A 19,075-nucleotide genomic window follows, 5' to 3' on the forward strand; every position below is an offset into this window, starting at 1 on the left:
GGAACTTTTAATAAGAGTTTTTATAAGTTAATCTTTATCGAGTTTAACCATATGTTCACAACATAATAATTAACTGCAATTATGCACATAACCACGTGTGCATTATCTTTCTTTCAGCAAGACAGCTCCATAGACATACCTACCACATCTACATCCAGAATAAGAAAACTGGTGCCCCTGAGATTAAATTATAATGACAAAAAAGCTATTTTTGTAAAAGAAAAGTTTCAGATCCTGCACCTTCACCCTCCAAGTGGGTGTTTTTCTTAGCCTGGCTCAGGATCCCCTGGCACCAAAATTGCCTGGGGTGTTTTAAATATGCGGATTCTGGGCCTCACTTCCAACCTGCTGCATGAGTTTCTAAGAGTGGGGACCAGGAAGGCAGCATTTTAAACAAGCACCCCAGGTGATTCTTAGCACACTAAAAACTGAGGATCGGTTTTTGGAAGTCTTAATTGCATCCTCCCGCTGCAAATCCTCCCTCTGATATTTAAATTCAGGATGTTTATCCGGAGGGGAGGGCGAAGTGACTCCTCCGCCCCCAGGACCTGAGAGCGTTTCTGCCACAGAGCCTGAGCCTTGCCTGGGGGGCAGAGGCCTGCAGCTGATGCAGCAACGCCCCTCCACCAACGCATCGTCCCAGCCTCACCGCCCTTGGCCTTGTGCCCCTACACTGGCTCCCTGCCCAACTCCGTGGAGCCCTTTGCGTCTCACATTTTGTCTTCTTTATTCCTCTTAAAACCAACAAAACGGGGAGAGGGAATCCTTCAACTCTAGGGAACAAAAAGGAGGAAAAAATGGGAAGTTGTGAACCAACTAACGGTGAGAAAGATGCTCTATCATCCGTTTGCTTCTTTGCTCTCTGGCCCGCGCGGCCATTCCTTAGGTAAACTGTGGCATCACGGCCGCACGGTGGGGAGATGGTCCAGAGCTGGCACATCCAACGCAAACCTTAATTCTGCGGCCAGAACGTTACTCCTTCTTGCTGAGCCTCGTTTTCTTATCAAATGGGAATCATAGGACCCATTCCTCTGAGGGTTTTGAGGACTAATGATAATAAATATACGTAAAGCCCATGGCAGGCAGGTCTAGCTTTAGGCTGAGTCCCAGTAAGTGGAACCGGTACTGTTATAAAGGAAGAATCCATGCCACCTGCCTAAGGGCAGGCTCCATCATGAAAGTCCCCTTCCGGCCCTGCTTCTCCCCTCTCCCCATTTTAAGTCCATTGGTCTGGCTTAACCACTGTATTCCCGGTCAGGGGAGCATTACAGGCGCTCCTGTAAACGTGGTGTCGGCCTTTCCTCTCTTTGCCTCCCCTTCAGCGGCTTCCCCACTCCCCCTTGCTCACACAGACTGCTTGTGCCTTTAAAACACTGATAATGGGTTTCCCTGGCGGCGCAGTGGTTAAGAGTCTGCCTGCCGATGCAGGGGACGCAGGTTCGTGCCCCGGTCCGGGAAGATCCCACATGCCGCGGAGCGGCTGGGCCCGTGAGCCATGGCCGCTGAGCCTGAGCGTCCGGAGCCTGTGCTCCGCAACGAGAGAGGCCACAACAGTGAGAGGCCCGCGTACCACAAAAAAATAATAATAATAATAAAATAAATAAAATAAAACACTGATAAGTTTCCTGACAATAAGAAAGGGCTGGGGTTTGGTTGCTAGGAGTTGGGGCGAATCTTCCAGTGTCCACACAGCTGGGCACGATGTGGAGGCCTGAGTCCTTCCCAGGAACCCCACGGCTGCCCCGGCCAGGCCTTTGCTCCCCTTCCTTCTCTGGCTGGCTCTCCTCCCTCTCGCCCAACCTGAGCTTCCCTCAGGCCAATGACAAGGAGCCTATTTCATCTTCCTGAGACCTGGCGGAGGGTGAGGAGACCCTGGTTCAAATCCTGCCCAGTTACCCACTCTCGCCACACCTGGGACTCCTCTTTTGTGAAATAAGAGACACCTCCTAGAGTTGTTCTGATGTTCCAGGATATGTTGAGTGCCTCGGCAATCAATCAGCACTGCTGTCTTTCTTCTTGCCTTGCTTCAAATCGTAACCCCCGCTGCCCCAACCGTGGCAGCCGTGGTGTGCTGGGCCATACTTAACAACCGGCTCTCTGGGGTTGGGGTGGGGCAAAGCCCATCCCCGAGGTGTCATATTCCCACCATGGTCATTTCAAGCCACCCTCATGATGATGGCGACTGTGGAGGTGGGAAGGATGTGCTCAAACAGCTCCGAGACCCGGCCCACTGAGGCACTGTGGATTTTCCAAAGATGGTGCAACAGCACTTCCCGCCCCCTGCTCTGTGCTGTGATCTTGCATCTTGGGCTCCATCCCCTTGAATCTGGATGGGCCCCATCATAGCTTTGACCAATAAGACACAGCAGAGTGATGCTGTGCCATCTCCGGCATGCTTTTTCATGGGCCCAGGGCTTCCACATCCTGCCTCTTGAGTCTCTCCTGTAAGAAGTGTGATGATCCCGAAACCACACCGTGACATGGAGAAACCCCAGAAGATGAGATGCCCCATAAAGAGAGAAAGAGGCAAAGGAACAGTGAGTGAGGAGGGAATCTTGGCAGTGAACCCTCCAGCCCAGATGAAGCCATGGAGGTCAGACTGTCCACCTGAGCCCTTCCAGAATTCCTGACCCACCAAATGCAATGGTCATTTTAATCCGCTGTGGTGGACACCATGAGCACTGCCCACATTCCCCTTGAGGAAGGACCTGCTGTCCCCAGTGCTGGGCGTGGAAGCAGCACAGCCCTCAGCCCTCATCCAGCAGGGCTCACCTCTGCTGCAGAGCCACTGCCCAAGGTCTTGTCCTTTCCCTGGAAGCCCACAGCCAATGGCTACTGTGGAAACATAAAGCTGAGGTCGACTCACATCTAGAAATGGCAAGGTATTAAATATTTTAGGCTTCGTGGGCCATGCAGCTTCTGTCACAGCTACTCAGCTCTACCCAAGCAGCGTGAAAGCAGCCTTAGATCATACGTAAACAAAGAGGTGGAACCGTGTTCCAGTAAAACTTTATTTACAAAGACAGGTGGCCACCTGATTTGTAAGCCATGCCAGTTTGTGCACCCCTGACATAAAAGCCAGGTCATCTCAGCCTAATTTGGGGCAACTCTCAAGGGTCATTCTGGCTCCAGGACTCTGTTGGGCCAGCCGGGACTGTCACTGAGCTGCAAGGCAGCATGACTTTCTCTGCCCACTCCTACTGCTTCCTCTTCCTTGGAAGACTTGATTCTAAGAGTAGTTCTTAAGGAACATCCTGCATGCTCTTCTCCAGCTCAGAGTCTGCTTCCCAGAGAACCCACACTGCACCCCACTAAATTTGGGGGTAGTTTGTTATGCAGCAATAGCTGACCAGAACACTCACCATCTTGACTGGGTCTGTTTAATCAGTTCAGCCAAAGATCAGGTTTGCCTTTCTACAGGCTGGCCACCTCGTGCCCTGTCCAGTCTTCCTGTCCCGAGTAACTTAACTCCACAGTGCTTCCTGACAAGGGAAGTGAGAACTGGGAACAACCCTGGAGCCCCTGGAGTGAGGGACCAGACTGCAAAGTGGCAGTGCCTGATCACAACTGAGGGGAAGGAGGCAGGCGTCATCTCTGATTTTCTCTATCTACCCTGCTCGCAGGCCCTGTGCAAATCCCATGCTGTTCACGATGAGGTGTACACCATCGCTTGTGCGATGAGCTTGTGCTGGGAGCCAAATCGTTCAGCTAGACATCAGGAGGGTTAGGACACCCCCCATCTCACTGGGCCTGGAACCATCACCGGTTTCCTGATGCCCTGAAGGTCTTATCTACATTCTCATTCTCCTTCACGCCAATATGGGAAGGCAGATGTTTTAGCTGCTTACAAAATCTTTAGTGATTAATCAAAGTAATTGAGACTAAGCGATTTCAGCACAGGTTGGGGAGCATGATAAGCATCCTTTGTTAATTTACCCCCATTTGTCCCCCAAACTCAGAAGGTAGACAGTGACTTGAAGATTTTTTTATGTGGGAACTTTCACAGACATGCTTAGAATCAGAACTCGAATGCTTACAATGCAGCTGCCATACAGCAGAATACTGTTAACAAGAAGATCAGTCAAAACCCTAGGATCTTCCCTCTTTGTTCCAAATTTTACATTTTGCTCAAGAGAAGGAAGATTGATGGAGGGAGAGATGAGCAATTTGTTCAGCAAATTTAGAAAGCTAGTTTCACCTCCCTTATTAGGTCTTTCAGTCAGTGTTTTAAATTATAGCATCATCATGGAAATTGTGTGGAATGCATGCTAATAAGCATTGGCTGTTTTCATCAAGAGCTCTGGAAAATATGAAGTTTCTCTCTGCTCCCCATGCCTTTCATTACCACCAAGGCCTCCCCTCAAAGCTAGCTATATCAGAATGTCATTAGAACACATTACAGCTTTAAAGATAAGGTAGGCCTTCAGAGTGACATAAGAGAAATTATTATAGCATTCCAATTTCTAAATTAAAACACTATTCCGGGTCCCCGACTCTTGCTAGGAATGTCCAAGATATAACAGGACTTGATTCTGGACTAGATCTGGTCATAATCTAAACTGCAGGGGACTCTTGGTTATAAGCTGATGAGACTTTTCAAGGAAAACGCTGTGATTCCACAGCACTGGGCTGGATTTCCCTGTTGGTGTCTCAGAGCAAGTATGTGTGGTTGTTGAATTGGGGGCCAAGGCAACAATTCAGGAACCGAGTATGCTCTGCCAGGGCACACCATCGGGGTCCTGGCCAGCTATGATGCAGAGCCCTGGGAGGGGCGTGGCAAGAGGACTGGATGGGCCTCAGCACACACGTCCCCAGCTCCAGCTCTGGCCTCAGGTTGTGAGTAGCTGGAAGGAAAGTATGGAGGTCATGTCCTTTCTCTGGACCTCAACTTTGCTATCTGTACAATGACAGGGTTGAACTGGTAAGTGACTCTCTAACCTTAGTGTACATAACAAGAATTGGGGGGGGGATTTGGCAAAAATCAACTGGCTAGAACCCACTTCCTGAGGTTCTGACTCAGCAGGTGGGGCCCCAGAATCTGCATTTTAACAAGTCCCTCAGGTGGTCCTGATGCTGGTGGACCACACTTGGAGAAGTCGATCTCTCATGTCCCTTCCAGTTCTGATAATGTAAGATTCTATGAGCCAGCGTGCGAATGTAGCAGAGCTATGATCCCATTACACTTACCTTTTCCTCCTGGGTGCACAGCTAATCTGCACTTCCCAACTCCCTTGAGTCAGGGACTAGTTCTAGCCAGTGCAATGTGGACCAGAATGACGTGTGCCACTTTCAGACCAAGCCCCTGAAACATCTCACATGATCTTCCACTCTCTCTCTACCCTTTCTCTTTTTTTTTTTTTTTTTTTTTGCGGTACGCAGGCCTCTCACTGTTGTGGCCTCTCCCGTTGCGGAGCACAGGCTCCGGACGCTCAGGCTCAGCGGCCACGGCTCACGGGCCCAGCCGCTCCGCGGCATGTGGGATCTTCCTGGACCGGGGCACGAACCCGTGTCCCCTGCATCGGCAGGCAGACTCTCAACCACTGCGCCACCAGGGAAGCCCCTACCCTTTCTCTTTGGCTACCTGAACACAGATGACCCAGCAGAGGACCCCAAGGAGGACCGGGGACAGCAAAGACATTAGGTAGAAGGAATATGGATCCCTGAGTCAATGCTTGTAGGAGAGCCACCCAACCTGTAACATCCACATTGGACTTTGAGTGAGTGAGAAGTAAATACTATTAGGTTAAATCATTGAGATTTTGTGGTTATAGTCTGTCTTCTCTAAATATAAAACTGTTTAGTCAGAAGTAAAAATTCAATCCATTTTTTAAATTAAAATTAAAAGAAAACAACCAGTGCAAAGCACAGAGTACACTAACTGTCCCAGACATCTACTGCTGTATAACAAACCTCCCCAGAACTTAGCGGCTTTAAATATGGCAATTATTTTGTGATCTCTTAAAGCTTCTATGGATCAGGAATCCAGGAAGGGCTGGACTGGGCAACTCTGGCTCAGGGTCTGTTATGGGGGTGCAATCAGATAGTGGCTGAAGCCGAAACCGTAGGGTTGCTGGAGCATCTAGGGGCTGTCTGGGTATCTCTCTCCATGTAGTCTTGTGTCTCCATGTGGTCTCTCCATCTGGGGTAGTATGGGCTTCCTCACAGCACGGAGGACTCAAGACAAGTGGACTATTTACACGGCAGTTCAGGGCTCCAGGGCAAGTGTTCTAGGAAACAGGGTGGAAGCTGCCTCAGAAGTCATAGAACATCAAAAGGAAGTCACAGCCTATCCAGGTTCAAGGGGAGGGGATTTAGAATTCATCTCTTTTTAAAAAAAATTTATTTATTTTATTTTTGGCCGCATTGTGTCTTTGTTGCTGTGCACGGGCTTTCTCTAGTTGCGGTGAGCGGGGGCTACCCTTCACTGTGGTGTGCGGGCTTCTCATCGCAGTGGCTTCTCTTGTTGCAGAGTACCGGCTCTAGGTGCACAGGCTTCCGTAGTTGTGGCACGTGGGCTCTAGAGCACAGTCTCAGTAGTTGTGGCACACAGGCTTAGTTGCTCCACAGCATGTGCGATCTTCCTGGACCAGGGAGTGAACCCGTGTCCCCTGCATTGGCAGGTGGATTCTTAACCACTGTGCCACCAGGGAAGCCCTAGAATTCATCTCTTGATGGGGGAATTTCAAGGGTCTAGACAGACATGTAGGACAGGGGATGATCTTGCAGCCATCTTTGGAAAATATAATGTCACATTAACTATAACAGATGAACAGAAATTCTCAATCTTATTTATCCTACATGTGTATTTTATAAGGGTTAGGTAGAGGTAGCTGTATTAGTTTACTAGGGCTACACGAACAAACTGTATGGCTTCAAATAACAAATCTATGGTCTCACAGTTCTGGAAGCTAGAAGTTCGAAATCAAGGTGTCAGCAGTGCCTTGCTCCCTCTGAAGCCTGTAGGGGAATCTTCCTTGATTCTTCCTAGCTTTTAGTGGTTTGCCAGCAACCTTGGGCTTTCCTTGGTTGTTGATGCATCACTCAAATCCTATACCTGCACATGGACTTCCTTCTCTCTGTGTCTCTTCACATCATCTTCCCTCTGTGCACGTCTGTGTTTATGGCTAAATTTTACCCTTTACATAAGGACACCAGTCAGGTTGGATTAGGGCCCACCCTAGTGGCCTCATTTTCACCTGATTACATCTGCTAAAGCCTTATATTCAAATAAGGTCACATTCTGAGGTACTGGGGGTTACAGCTTCACCACATCTTCTTTTTTTCTGGGGCGGTGGGGCACAATTCAAACCATAACAGGTAGTAATTGCTCACGGGCTGCAAACAAAGTATTACATACGGGATGTCTAAAGCAACTCAGGAAAAGGAAAGGATGCAACAGAGAGAGAGGATCATTAGAATCTACTGATGTTTTTTGTTAGTCTTGCTTTCAGATTCTCCTGTGAAGGAAGGGTTCATTCATGCACTATTATAAAAATTTTTAAATTCAGGTCAGAAAATGTGGGAGAAAAATGCATATCTGATCCCATGCTGAAGTAATTTCCCCATCACTTTGAGATGCTGCTTCTTTGAAACCTAACTCTCCTGGTGGACCGTGCTGTGAAGGTGTGAGGGGAAGTACCCAACCACTTCTCGGCCCTGCCTCTAAATAAACCCCAAATTAAAACCCAAGGCTCCATTGTCATCACCAACTGTTGAACACTCTTTCTTGTTAATCTAGGGGAAGTCCTGAAGGGTTTTCACATGCTCACCTCTCACACTCTAAATTTCCTGGGTTACTGAGGACTTTGAGGAATGCAAAACTGAAGCTGGGGAATCCAAAGGAAAGACGCAACATGATACCTTCCTTTTTGCATCTGTGAAATAGGTGTGAATTTAAGGTCACAGTAGGTTAGGAGTCTGCGAATACCATTCTCTGATTATATACTGTTGCCTCAAATCACATAAATAATATCAAAGGAGTCCTAACCTTCAGGCCTCCTCTTGAATTAGTGCAAGCTGTATCTGCAAACACATTTTCTGTCTGTTTTCACTTCAAATTTAAGCAACAACTTAAAAGGAGTTCTGGGCATTCTCAAGGAAAAGAATGCCCGGCACTCAAAATTCATGGGGGAAGTGATCTTTCATTTCACTCTGGGAGGTTGTGCACAAAGCAGGGAGGAGATTTCTGAAGACTTCTAGAATGAAATCCCTAAAGGAAGAATATGGCTCAGGTTAAAAAGCATTGGAGGCAGGCATTCTGGGTTTCAGTCTGGACTCTGTGACCTCAGATAGGTTAAGTTCCTTTCTGAGGCACAGTTCCTTTGCTTGTAGAATAGGAATAGTAACAGCTACTGTTCATTATTACCTCTGGGGATGAATGGGGATAATATGATGTAGGATGAGTGTGTCTGCCACACGGTCAGTGGGTCAATATTCCATGCAGCCATCCTGGGCCTTCACTCCTCTTAACCACAGGTGTCTGGGTGAGGAAAACCCTCAAAGCTACTCTCTGTGTATCTCTTGTCCAGCTGCCATCGTACGGTGTGGGCTTCTGATGTGGCTGTCATGCTAATGGCACAACGAGACCACACATTTGCCTACGGTTAAACAGAAGAGTTTTCCTGAAATGGGGGGACATACCTGGGGCCAAAAATCTGGGGAAGAGGTAGGTTCCTAGACATGAAATAGGTAAGTTGGAAGGGTGCCTTGGCCCATTTTCCTTGGGTCTAGACATAGAGGAGTCTAGACGTGCCTGAGAGCAGTCGGCAGCGCAGGGATGAGAGCCTTAAGGGAAAGGTGGGAGGGGCGGGCAGAAGGCAGTGCTGGTAACCTCAACCCAATAGGGTCCATCTAATGTGACTCTGGTGCCCTTGCTCCTGGCCAGCCTCAATCTTGCAACAGGAAATTAAGGACAAAAGCTTTTCCTTGCTTAGGCACAAGTGTTAAGAGAACATTGAGGCCTGGACGAAGGTGAGAGAGAGAGAGTCCTCAAGGGAAGTTCAAGCTCATGGGCCAAAGTGAGCACCACTCACACACCCCTCCCCAAGTGGTCCCTGCATGGCCAACCTGGTAGATGTGGGCTTAGCCAGGGAGATGGCACATTCCCTCACAGAAGCCCTTCCCTGTGGGGAGGACCGAACTTTAATTTGGTCTCTTGAAAATATTATACAAGAAATACATAAATATATTCTCCTTAAGAAAAATTATAACATCCATATATAAAACTAAAGTTCCTTCTATCTCCCCTTCTCCCCAGTCCTGGCCCTCTCCCTCCCTACACCCTCCACAAAAATACAGATGGTGCCAATTTGACTTATGATTTTCCAACTTCCTGATGGTGCAAAAGCCATAAGCATTTGGTAGAAACTGTATATCGAAATATGAATTTTGATCTTTTCCTGGGGCTAGTGATACATGGTACACTCCTCTCCCGTGATGCCGGGCAGCAGCAACCATGTGATCACGAGGGGAAACGACCAATACTCTATAAGGTACCATGTTGCCAGCATTTATTGTGTATTGTATTTTATGTTTCAAATCCCACCATGTCTACAAAATGTCCATCTGTGTCTCCTGCTTCTGGTGAGAAGAAGAAGAGGAAGGTAATTACTCTTGAGCTTAAACTCAAGATAACTGCCCAACTGTAGGCTGATGAGTGTCCTGAGCATGTTTAGGGGAGCCCAGGCTAAGCTACTGTGCTTGGGAGGTTGGGTGTATTAAATGCATTTCCAACTTATAATGGGTTGATCAGGACATAACCCCATCATCAGTCAAGGAGCACCTGTGTACACTATTATGGTATATAGGCCCTTGGAACTTTCTATGGATGTTCTACGGACTACACAGCATTCTTTCACCTACATTTTAAGAACATAAATGGTACTCGACTGCCTGAGCCGTTCTAGAATTTGCTATCTCACCTCAGCAATGCCCGTTGGTACAGAGCTCCTGTGTCCTCTTTTTCACTGCTGCCTGGCGCTCATAGGGATATCTAGATCAGAATATACTTAGCTATTCCCCGACTGAGGGGCTTTATGTTGTTTCCAATTTTTCACTACCGCAAACTACAAGACGGATGATCTTTTTGTGTCCCTGCCTCCTCTGAAAATGTGAGGTTTTTTCTAGGCCCGATTTGGAATTTCTGGGTCAGCGGTTATTTTGTAGCCATGATGGGATTTGAAACATAAAACACAATACGCAGTAAATGCCGGCAACACGGTACCCTGTAGAGTGTCTGTCCTTTCCCTTCGTGTGGCTGACTGGAAGCTGCTCAGCATCATGGGAGAAGAGTGTACCATGTATCACTAGCCCTGGGAAAAGATCAAAATTCAAACTTCAAAGTATGGTTTCTACTGAGTGCTTATTGCTTTGGCACCAGCATAAAGTTGAAAAATCATTAAGTTGAATTTGGACCATCTTTACTTTTGGGGAGGTGGGGGAGGGAGGGAGGGAGAGGGCCAAGATTGGGGAGGAGGGGAGATAGAAGGAACTTTAGTTTTGTATATGGATGTTTTAACTTATGTTCTTCCAGCTGCAGTCAATGAATGTGCTCTGATCACAGCCTCACTTGCTTGGTATTATTACTTTGGGCCAATCTGATGGATGAAATAAATGAATCCCACTATTATCCCATTATTTCTCTGCTTAGTAGTGAGACTGATGTTCTTTCATGCTGAAAGGCTAATCATCTTTCTTACATTTATCAGCCTTTCGTATTTGAGTAGGTATACACTGTACGTCCACACCCTTTGCCCATTTTTCTACTGGACTGTCTTTGTTTTTAATTTTAATTGATTGATGGGTGTTTTTTACATCCTTTCGACACTAGGCCTGGATCTCTTAAGATTCCACATGTTTTCTTCCAATCTGTCATTTACATTTTACCTTTGCTTAAAGCGATGTTTTCTTAAACGGAAGTTCTCAACTGGCATGCAGTCCAACTTATCACTCTTTGTAGAAATCCAGATTTTCTAAACCGAATGTGAGGCAGGAAATGGCAGTTGGAGTTTAGCAGCTGTGTAATCCAGGGCACGGTACGTAATCTTTCTGCGCTTGCAGATGCTAACGATGGCTGCCCAGAGAGGCAGATGGAATGTCGAAGGTTTCCCAGCACTACTGTCCCTCCCTGCACACCTGCAGCTCTCCGCAGTGGGAGCTACTGGAGGGCAGCATTATATAGCATCGATCCCCGGAACCCATCACAGTGGTAAACTGGAACTCCTGCAGCCGATTATGTGCATCTCTTCCCAACTCCACCTTTCGTGACATCGTGTCGGAACTGAAAACTGACCATGGTTTTCAGCTGTGACCACGGTGGGATTTGTACCAAAGAAACAGACACACATTACACGTCAGGGTTTTTCTTCCCTGGAGAGCTGGTCGTGACACATTTACCAGCACACCACTGGCAGCAGCATCCTAGGCACAGCCCTCTGCCTGCGTGGCCTTCAGCTGAGAGCTGCTGTTCCTGCACGTGGACAGCTCTACACAGAAAACTCTTATGTGGACCTGAAATCTAGCTCTGCTAACACAGTGCTGATTCTGCCTTCTAGAACAAAGGTCAACTAACTGTTTCTGTAAGAGGCTTTGCGTGCTATACAGTCTCCGCTGCAACTCTTTGACTCTGTTACATATTTTTCTTGCTGTTTTCTTCAACCATTTAAAAATGTCAAACTATTTTTTTTCTCGAGGGCTACACATAAACAGGTGGCAGGCTTTGGCCCACCGGCTGTAGTCTGACAACCTCTGCTCACGAACAATACAGGATGCAGAATATAAGCCACGCCGTGACCTACACAACCAGCTTTCCCGTATCTAAAAATGGTTCTCACGTACCCCTGGGTCTTTTCTTCTCAGGCCTAGGATTCTTCCAGGGATGTTCTTAAAGTCAATTCCAAATACAGGTGAAGTGATTTAGGAATGTTTCTAGAACCTGCTTCACTGGGCATTGACACTACAGACCCAGTTAATGGCAGGAAAAGGTACAGAAATCTGGACTGAGGTCTGTCAGGTGCTCTGGGCACCTCGGGGAGTGTCACAGGATCTAGAAGATGCGGAGCAGAGGGGACCTGTCAACGTGCTAGCTGTGTGATCCAGGACAAGGCACTTAACCTTTCTGGGCTTGTGGAGGATAAAGGTGGCTGCCAGTTTTTTGCCACTGCCCACTGAGAGCTGTGGCCTCGGTCTCCTCGCCTCACACCTGAGCATGCTCTGTGTCTGCTTGACCAATAGAAGATGAAAGAGGGCCTCCCTGGTGGCGCAGTGGTTGAGAGTCCGCCTGCCGATGCAGGGGACACGGGTTCGTGCCCCGGTCCAGGAAGATCCCACATGCCGCGGAGCGGCTGGGCCCGTGAGCCATGGTTGCTGAGCCTGCGTGTCTGGAGCCTGTGCTCCGCAGCGGGAGAGGCCACAACAGTGAGAGGCCTGCGTACCGCAAAAAAAAAAAGAAGATGAAAGAAGTGATGTTGTGTCAGTCATAAGACACTGGCAGTTTCTACATCCTGTTTGGAATTCTTGCCCTTGGAACCCAGTTGCCATGCTGTGGGAGAGCCCAAGCAGCTCTGCGGAGAGGCAGGCACACATGGAGCAAAGCCAACACCCCCGGCTGAACTCCCAGCTGACGGTCAGTACCACCTGGCCCGTCAAGTGAGACAGCTGTCTTAGAAGGGGGTCCTCCAGCCCCAAGCAGTCACCTGCTGATGCTACAGGGAGCGGAGAGGAGCTGGCGCCATTGATCCCTGCCCACATCAGAGATTCAGGATCAAAACAAATGACTGTTGCCATTTTAGGTCATTAAGCTTTGGGGCGGCATTATGCAGCAAAAGACACCCATTCTGGGGCCTCAGAACACTACCTCCTTGGGATTTTGTGTGCTTAATTAGCTCAATGCCTGGCACATACAAAGTCCTCAGTAATGTCAATTACTATTCAGAGAAAATACAGCTGCTTGAGTTCCCTTCCAGGGATAGGGGAAATGTTTTACTTCCTTATCTTAGGGGGTTTGCTCCTAACGCTGAGCTTTCTAAAGAGGCTGATGACTTTTGTGGCTTCTTCATTCAGAGAGATTCTATGAAAAGCACTTAGCAGAGTATGGCATAAAGTAGTTGCTCATGAAACATCAAAAACCCTTCTGCTTTGGCGTTCGGAAACTTTCACACAAGCTCTATCTCATTTCACACCTCCACTCCCAACCCACCCTCCAGCCCACCATGCAACCACTACACCTGGGCAGCTCTGCCTGGTCCTCTAACTCTTCAAGAATGAACAATTTCATTTCAGTTCCTTTGCATCCCGGTGGACATGGCACCTCCATGATTCAAGAATGATTGACTGAAGTAACTGGCAAGAAAACCTGAAATGGTATTAAATAAATAGAGAGTTGGTCTATGTGCTTTTAGGGGTGTACACTTTGTGCAAGAGGCACCAAACTTGTTAGCTCTGCCAGCTGTGGCAAGAAAAGGAAGATTCCAGTCTTGTACAAAGACATACATTTGGAAATAAGCTGGGGTCCCCAAAAGGTCCCTTGCCTCAAATATCTGGTCTTCTATTGTCAGGAAGGACCAATCTGTGAAGCTGGGTTAAAGTATGACTTCTGTGAAGAAATGAAGATTTTAAAGCAGTCACTTTCATTCATGAATGAAAGAGCAGAATCATGACTTTCTTTCAGTATCCAGGATGGAAATAGGATGCTGGACTGGTAAACAGAAAATGCATCATGATTTATCAACACAGCAGGCACGATGCACAGGGCCAGGCCACATCACTCCGCTGTTAAGAAGATGGCAGTAGCTGTGGACAAAGCATAATGAGCGATTGTGCCCCAGTCCGAGTGGTCCCGGATGCGATTATCCAAGCCCCTCACTTAAATGACCACAGGCTCAAGTTCAAGGTCGAAGGAGAGAGCCGCAGTTTGCTGAGGCAGACTTTCAAACAGGAGGCTTCAGTTCTCAGCTAGACGTGGTACTAAACAAAATCCCTAATTTTTTTTTTTTAATTGAAGAAGCTCTATGTGGAATATAATGAGGCATTTACAAAACAAGCCAACAAACCAAAACCAGTTTTGTTTCTTTCTTCCTCTTTCGGGAATCAGAATCTACTTGCCCTCTACCACTGACTAGCTAAAAATCATTATGACTCTTGAAAATATGTTATCGGTTCAGAGACGTGGTTTGTTAGTGCAGGTCTCTGGAGAAGAAAACCTTGATGGCTGTTTTTTAGGTGTCAGGGCCTGCTGCTCAGGCAGTGGGGTGACACATCATGCTGCAGGATGTCTTATTTAGGTGGTTATCACACCTACAGTAGATTCATGTAAGCCACAGCCCTCCCACCCCCAACCCTGAGCACTGCCTCATTTCCTGATCCCCTACTTGCATTTTTCCCCCATACTGGCTAGGGAGTAAAGGGACATGGGAAAGAGAAAGGGATGGGGGAGGGAACATAAAAATATGCCAAATAGATAAAATCAGTTTCAAGTTTCCAGAAACCTCCCAGAAACAAAAAATGATGGAGTATATCAGTTTAGGAGGGAAAAAAGGGAAAAAGGTATAAGACAGCAAGAACAAAAACCTCTGTAGAGCAATGGCTCAATGTGCTTCCCCGATAATTCCATGAGACCGAAGGATGCCCTTGGAGAGAGGGAATAGTGTGCGAGAAAGGGCCGTGTTGGGAGCCCAGCATGCTGTCTGGAGAACCTTGCGTTTCTGAGTTAGAGGGATGAGCAGCCCCGGATCTGGGGGCACCCAGGCCTCTGTTCTAATGGGGGTGGTGGGGAAGAAGAAAGGGAGGGTGGAGAGGGAGAGTCAAACATGTCGACTCCAGGTGAAATTATAAAAAATTCAGATGAGAACAAGCAGATGCTAGCATGCAAGGAAGGGAACTGGCATCAGAGGAGATCCTCAGCCACTTGTGCTGGGAATGCACAGTGGATTTAAAACCTGAAGACAAGTGGTTCCCCATCCGTCCACATCCTGAGGAGAGCGCACAGTCCCAGCCCTACATTTCAAGAGAGAGATAGAGTCTGGAGGATCCCCAGGAAATGCCACGCCAACAATGAGGGCGATACACATGAGGCTACATGATACACATAAAGACTGCTCATCCCTGAGGAGCTTAGGGAGGTCAGGAGATGCAGAAAGGCCAGACACAGGTGGCCCAGGAATGCAGGAATCCCAGCTGAGGTGGTTCAGGCAAGAAGCTTGCTAGAAAGGCCACATGTAGCCTCCTGGGCATGGTGTCCCAGAGTTCAGTGGCCGAGCCTGCCAACTGGGTTACCACAGGTGGGGTACAGATGAACAGAAGTAGAGGGGTCCCAGCCTTCAGGTGTCTGGATGGGGCCCAGGGGTGCCCATCTGAACCTAAAGTATGGTCACCTCCAGCCATGAACAGCCTCATCAGTTTACCCCAAACCAGTGTCACATGACAAGGGATGAGCCGCACTGCTGTAGGCTGGGGGCTGGTAAAGAAGGTGCTGAGAGACAGACTGGTCCCTCCTTTCAATATGTCCATGCAGATTTCTTCAACAGAAGAAGGTACTCACGTAAAGGGACACGAGAAACTCAACAGCAAGACTGACCACGGCATCTGATAAGCCTCTTTCTACTTTAATGGCTCCAGAGGTCGATCAAAAGTGGGGCAAATGGAAAAGCTGGGCAGCCAGACACCTCTTCAGCCTGGGTCATTGTAACTGGTGTGAGAACAAAAGGCCAGTGGGAAGTAAACCACACTGGAGCAGCCAGAGATGGAGGCTGTTTCCAAAATCATTCTGGCTCGTCTAGTTGCAAACAAGGCAAGGCTATTATCTGGGGAAGCACAGGGATCTATCTCCTCCAACTACTCCTTGATCAGCTTTATTCTCTATGACAATCCATCCCGAAGGGCTCAGATGAAAGCTGCTGACTATTGCTAACGACCTGGAAATCACAGGATGAAAGACCAATGGCCTATCACATAGGTGGCACCGGCCAATCTGAAGTACACACAGTGTGGGCCAGGCTACCCGCGATGTGGAAAACTGTGATTTTAAATAGGTGTAGAGCAAAGTGGTCTTTCCCTTGAGTTTGAGGATGGATTTGAGGAAGAGGAATAAGAGTTGGAGGAGGAGGGGGTGGAAAAGGTGAGGGAGTTGATAGTCACTCAGCAGGTGGGAGGCTCTCAGGTCATGCCCTACTTTGGCTTCCCCCTGACAGCACCAAAAACATGGCCGCCGGCAGAAGGTGGGGAGTCATGGGTAGAGGAGTGGTGTGGAGCTGAGCGCCTCCTACTGGCCACCTTGGTCGGTAAACGGAGGGAAGGAAAGGGAAGCCTGAAACCTACTCCTTGGAAGAGGAGGCTGAGAGCAGAGAGTCACCCCCCCACCGGAGGCCTCGAAGAAAGATGGAGATGGGATTTGGATCTCTTTTCCAACAGCATGGTCAGCCTGGGACCATACCCGGGTTTGAGACGGGCAGGCTCTATGCAGAATGCTATAATGGGCAAGGGTGACTTTTGATGGTCTGAAAAGCTTTCTTTCTTTTTTTCATTTGCATAAATGTTTATTGAGTACCTGCCATGTGATGGGCATTATTATACCAGATGCCAGTGACAATCAGCAGCTTTAATTTTAGCCACTTACCTCTGATTGTCATTGGCGTCACAATGTCAGGCATATTGTAGGTTCTCAATTCCTGACCCTTGGAATCCCATCAACTATCCTTCTATCCTACTCTTTCCTCATCCCATGCACCCAGCTTAAACATATGGTCCTATTCAGGACCAAGATAGAAATTAGCTAAGGTGACCAACTGCTCTGTTCTCAGGAGAGAGGGCAACTTTCACAGGTCACAAATGAAGCAGAGCTTTTGGCTTTGTTAATTCTTTTCATCCCCACTGTCCTAACTCTAGAAAAGCTACTCATCGCTGTTCATCAGGATCTCCCTGCTAGTCTCCTTAACTGAATTCAACTTCAGGTGCTTTTACCGGGCACTGCCTGCGCACTAGTATTTATGCCCTCTTCTAGGGGCTTGAGACGGAAAGACAAGTAAATAAAACACTAGCATATCTCCTGGAAAGCTCACAATCCATTACAGGAGAACAACACAAAAAATATATATAAAAGTATATATAAATATATATAAAATATAGTATGGTCAGTGCTATAATCAACACACTTCTCAACGGCGACGAAAACACACAGGAGAAAGCAATTAAATCTAACTGGGGCAGATAGGAAAGCCAAAGAGAGAGGGTGATGTGTGAGCTGAGCTTTGACAGATGGGTAGGAATTCTCCAGGTGGACAAGGTATGGTGTGAGAGGCAGAGGGGGCAGCATAAACACAGGTTGGGGGTGCCTAGAAGCCTGGCAAAATCTGAAAAAGACAAGAGATTCTCTGTGAATCATGCATCAGGGGCACAGGAAAAGGAGTGCAGGGGAAGTGGTTGGATATAAGGAGGGGACTGGACATGGGTTCAAAGATCCTACACCATTCTATGGATTGTGGGCTTCATTCTGCAGGCAGGAGGGAGCCATCAAAGATATCTTCTAAAGCTTTCTTGAGATATGACTTCCTATATAATTGACTCTTTTAAAGTCTACAATTTGGGCTTCCCTGGTGGCGCAGTGGTTGAGAGTCTGCCTGCTGATGCAGGGGACACGGGTTCGTGCCCCGGTCTGGGAAGATCCCACATGCCGCGGTGCGGCTGGGCCCATGAGCCATGGCCGCTGAGCCTGTGCGTCCGGAGCCTGTGCTCCACGACGGGAGAGGCCACAGCAATGAGAGGAAGTCTACAATTCAACGGTTTTTACTATATTCATAGAGCTGTGAAGTTATCACTACAATGTAATTTTAGAACATTCTCATGGTCCCAAAAGACACTTCATGCCCATTAGTAGCCACTCCTCATTCCCTGCCACTGATACCCCACGTTCTTGAGGCAACCACTAATCTACATTCTGTCTCTACAGACTTGCCTATTCTGGACATTTCATATTCGTCAACCATATGATATCTGGTGATATCTTTTGAGACTGGCTGTTGTCACTCAGCATAATGTTTTGAAGATTCATCCACAGTAGCATGTATTAGTACCTCTGCCTTCTTTACTGCCAAACAACAGTCCATTGTATAGTACATTGTATAGATTTTTGTTTATCCATTTATCAGTTGATAGACATTTGGGTTGTTTTAACTTTTTTGGCTATTGTGAATAATGCTGCTACATACTTCATGAATAAGTTTTTGTATGAACATATATTTCCATTTTTCTTGGGTATAATCTGAGGAGTGGAAATGTTGAGTCATATGGTAACTCTATGTTGAACATTTTGAGGAATGGCTAAATTGTTTTCCAAGTAGCAGAACCATTTTATATTCTCACTAGCAATGTAATTATGTTACATTACATTTTAATTACATTGCAATGTTAATGTTTTGGAAAATGTTCCAATTTCTCCAAAATCCCACCAACATTTGATATTGTCTGTGTTTTTTTATTATGGCCATCCTACTGGATGTGACGTGGTCTCACTGTGGTTTTGATTTGTAGGGATACCTAATGATGAACGATATTGAGGATCTTTTCACATGCTTATTCACATCAAAGATTTTTAAGCAAGAGAGTAGCTGTTTTATAATAAATCTGGGGGTGAGTTGGACAGAAGAGAAACTAGAGGATGTTGTAATAACTCAGGGGAGAGTTAATGAGATCCTGGACCAGGGAAAAAGTATGAGCATGGTAAGAAAGAGAGGGATTCAGGAGCTCTTTCAGAAGCAGCACCCACAGGATGTAATGAAAGATTGGCCGTGTAGGTCAGTGGGGAGTGAGGGGAGAAGGAAGTGGCAAGGGTGGTGCCAAGGTTTCCAGGCTGGGCAACCAGGACTATGGTGATGCCACGAACTGAGCTAGAGAAGGAGAGGGGAGAAGTAAATTGGGGAGTGCAAGATAATGAGTTCAGTTAGGACATGTTAAGTTTGGGGAGATCCATTTGGGTAGAGATGTTGAATAGGCAACTGGAGGAGCAATTGTGGGGCTGCAGAGAGACTGAGAGATATAGCTGTAGGGATATCAATATATTGGAAGGTGATAGTTGAGTATCATGGGT

At 47.4% G+C, this 19,075-nt stretch overlaps 1 protein-coding gene across 2 annotated transcripts in view; it reads right to left on the reverse strand.

Moving 5' to 3' along the window:
• The window catches only part of DAPK1 (death associated protein kinase 1), a 216,379-nt gene that overhangs the window by 69,479 nt on the left and 127,825 nt on the right, over positions 1-19,075 (reverse strand). The window lies entirely within an intron of this gene.

This window comes from Mesoplodon mirus (genome assembly GCF_964341445.2).
Source record: "Mesoplodon mirus genome assembly, chromosome: 1".
Classification (NCBI taxonomy): Eukaryota; Metazoa; Chordata; class Mammalia; order Artiodactyla; family Ziphiidae; genus Mesoplodon; species Mesoplodon mirus.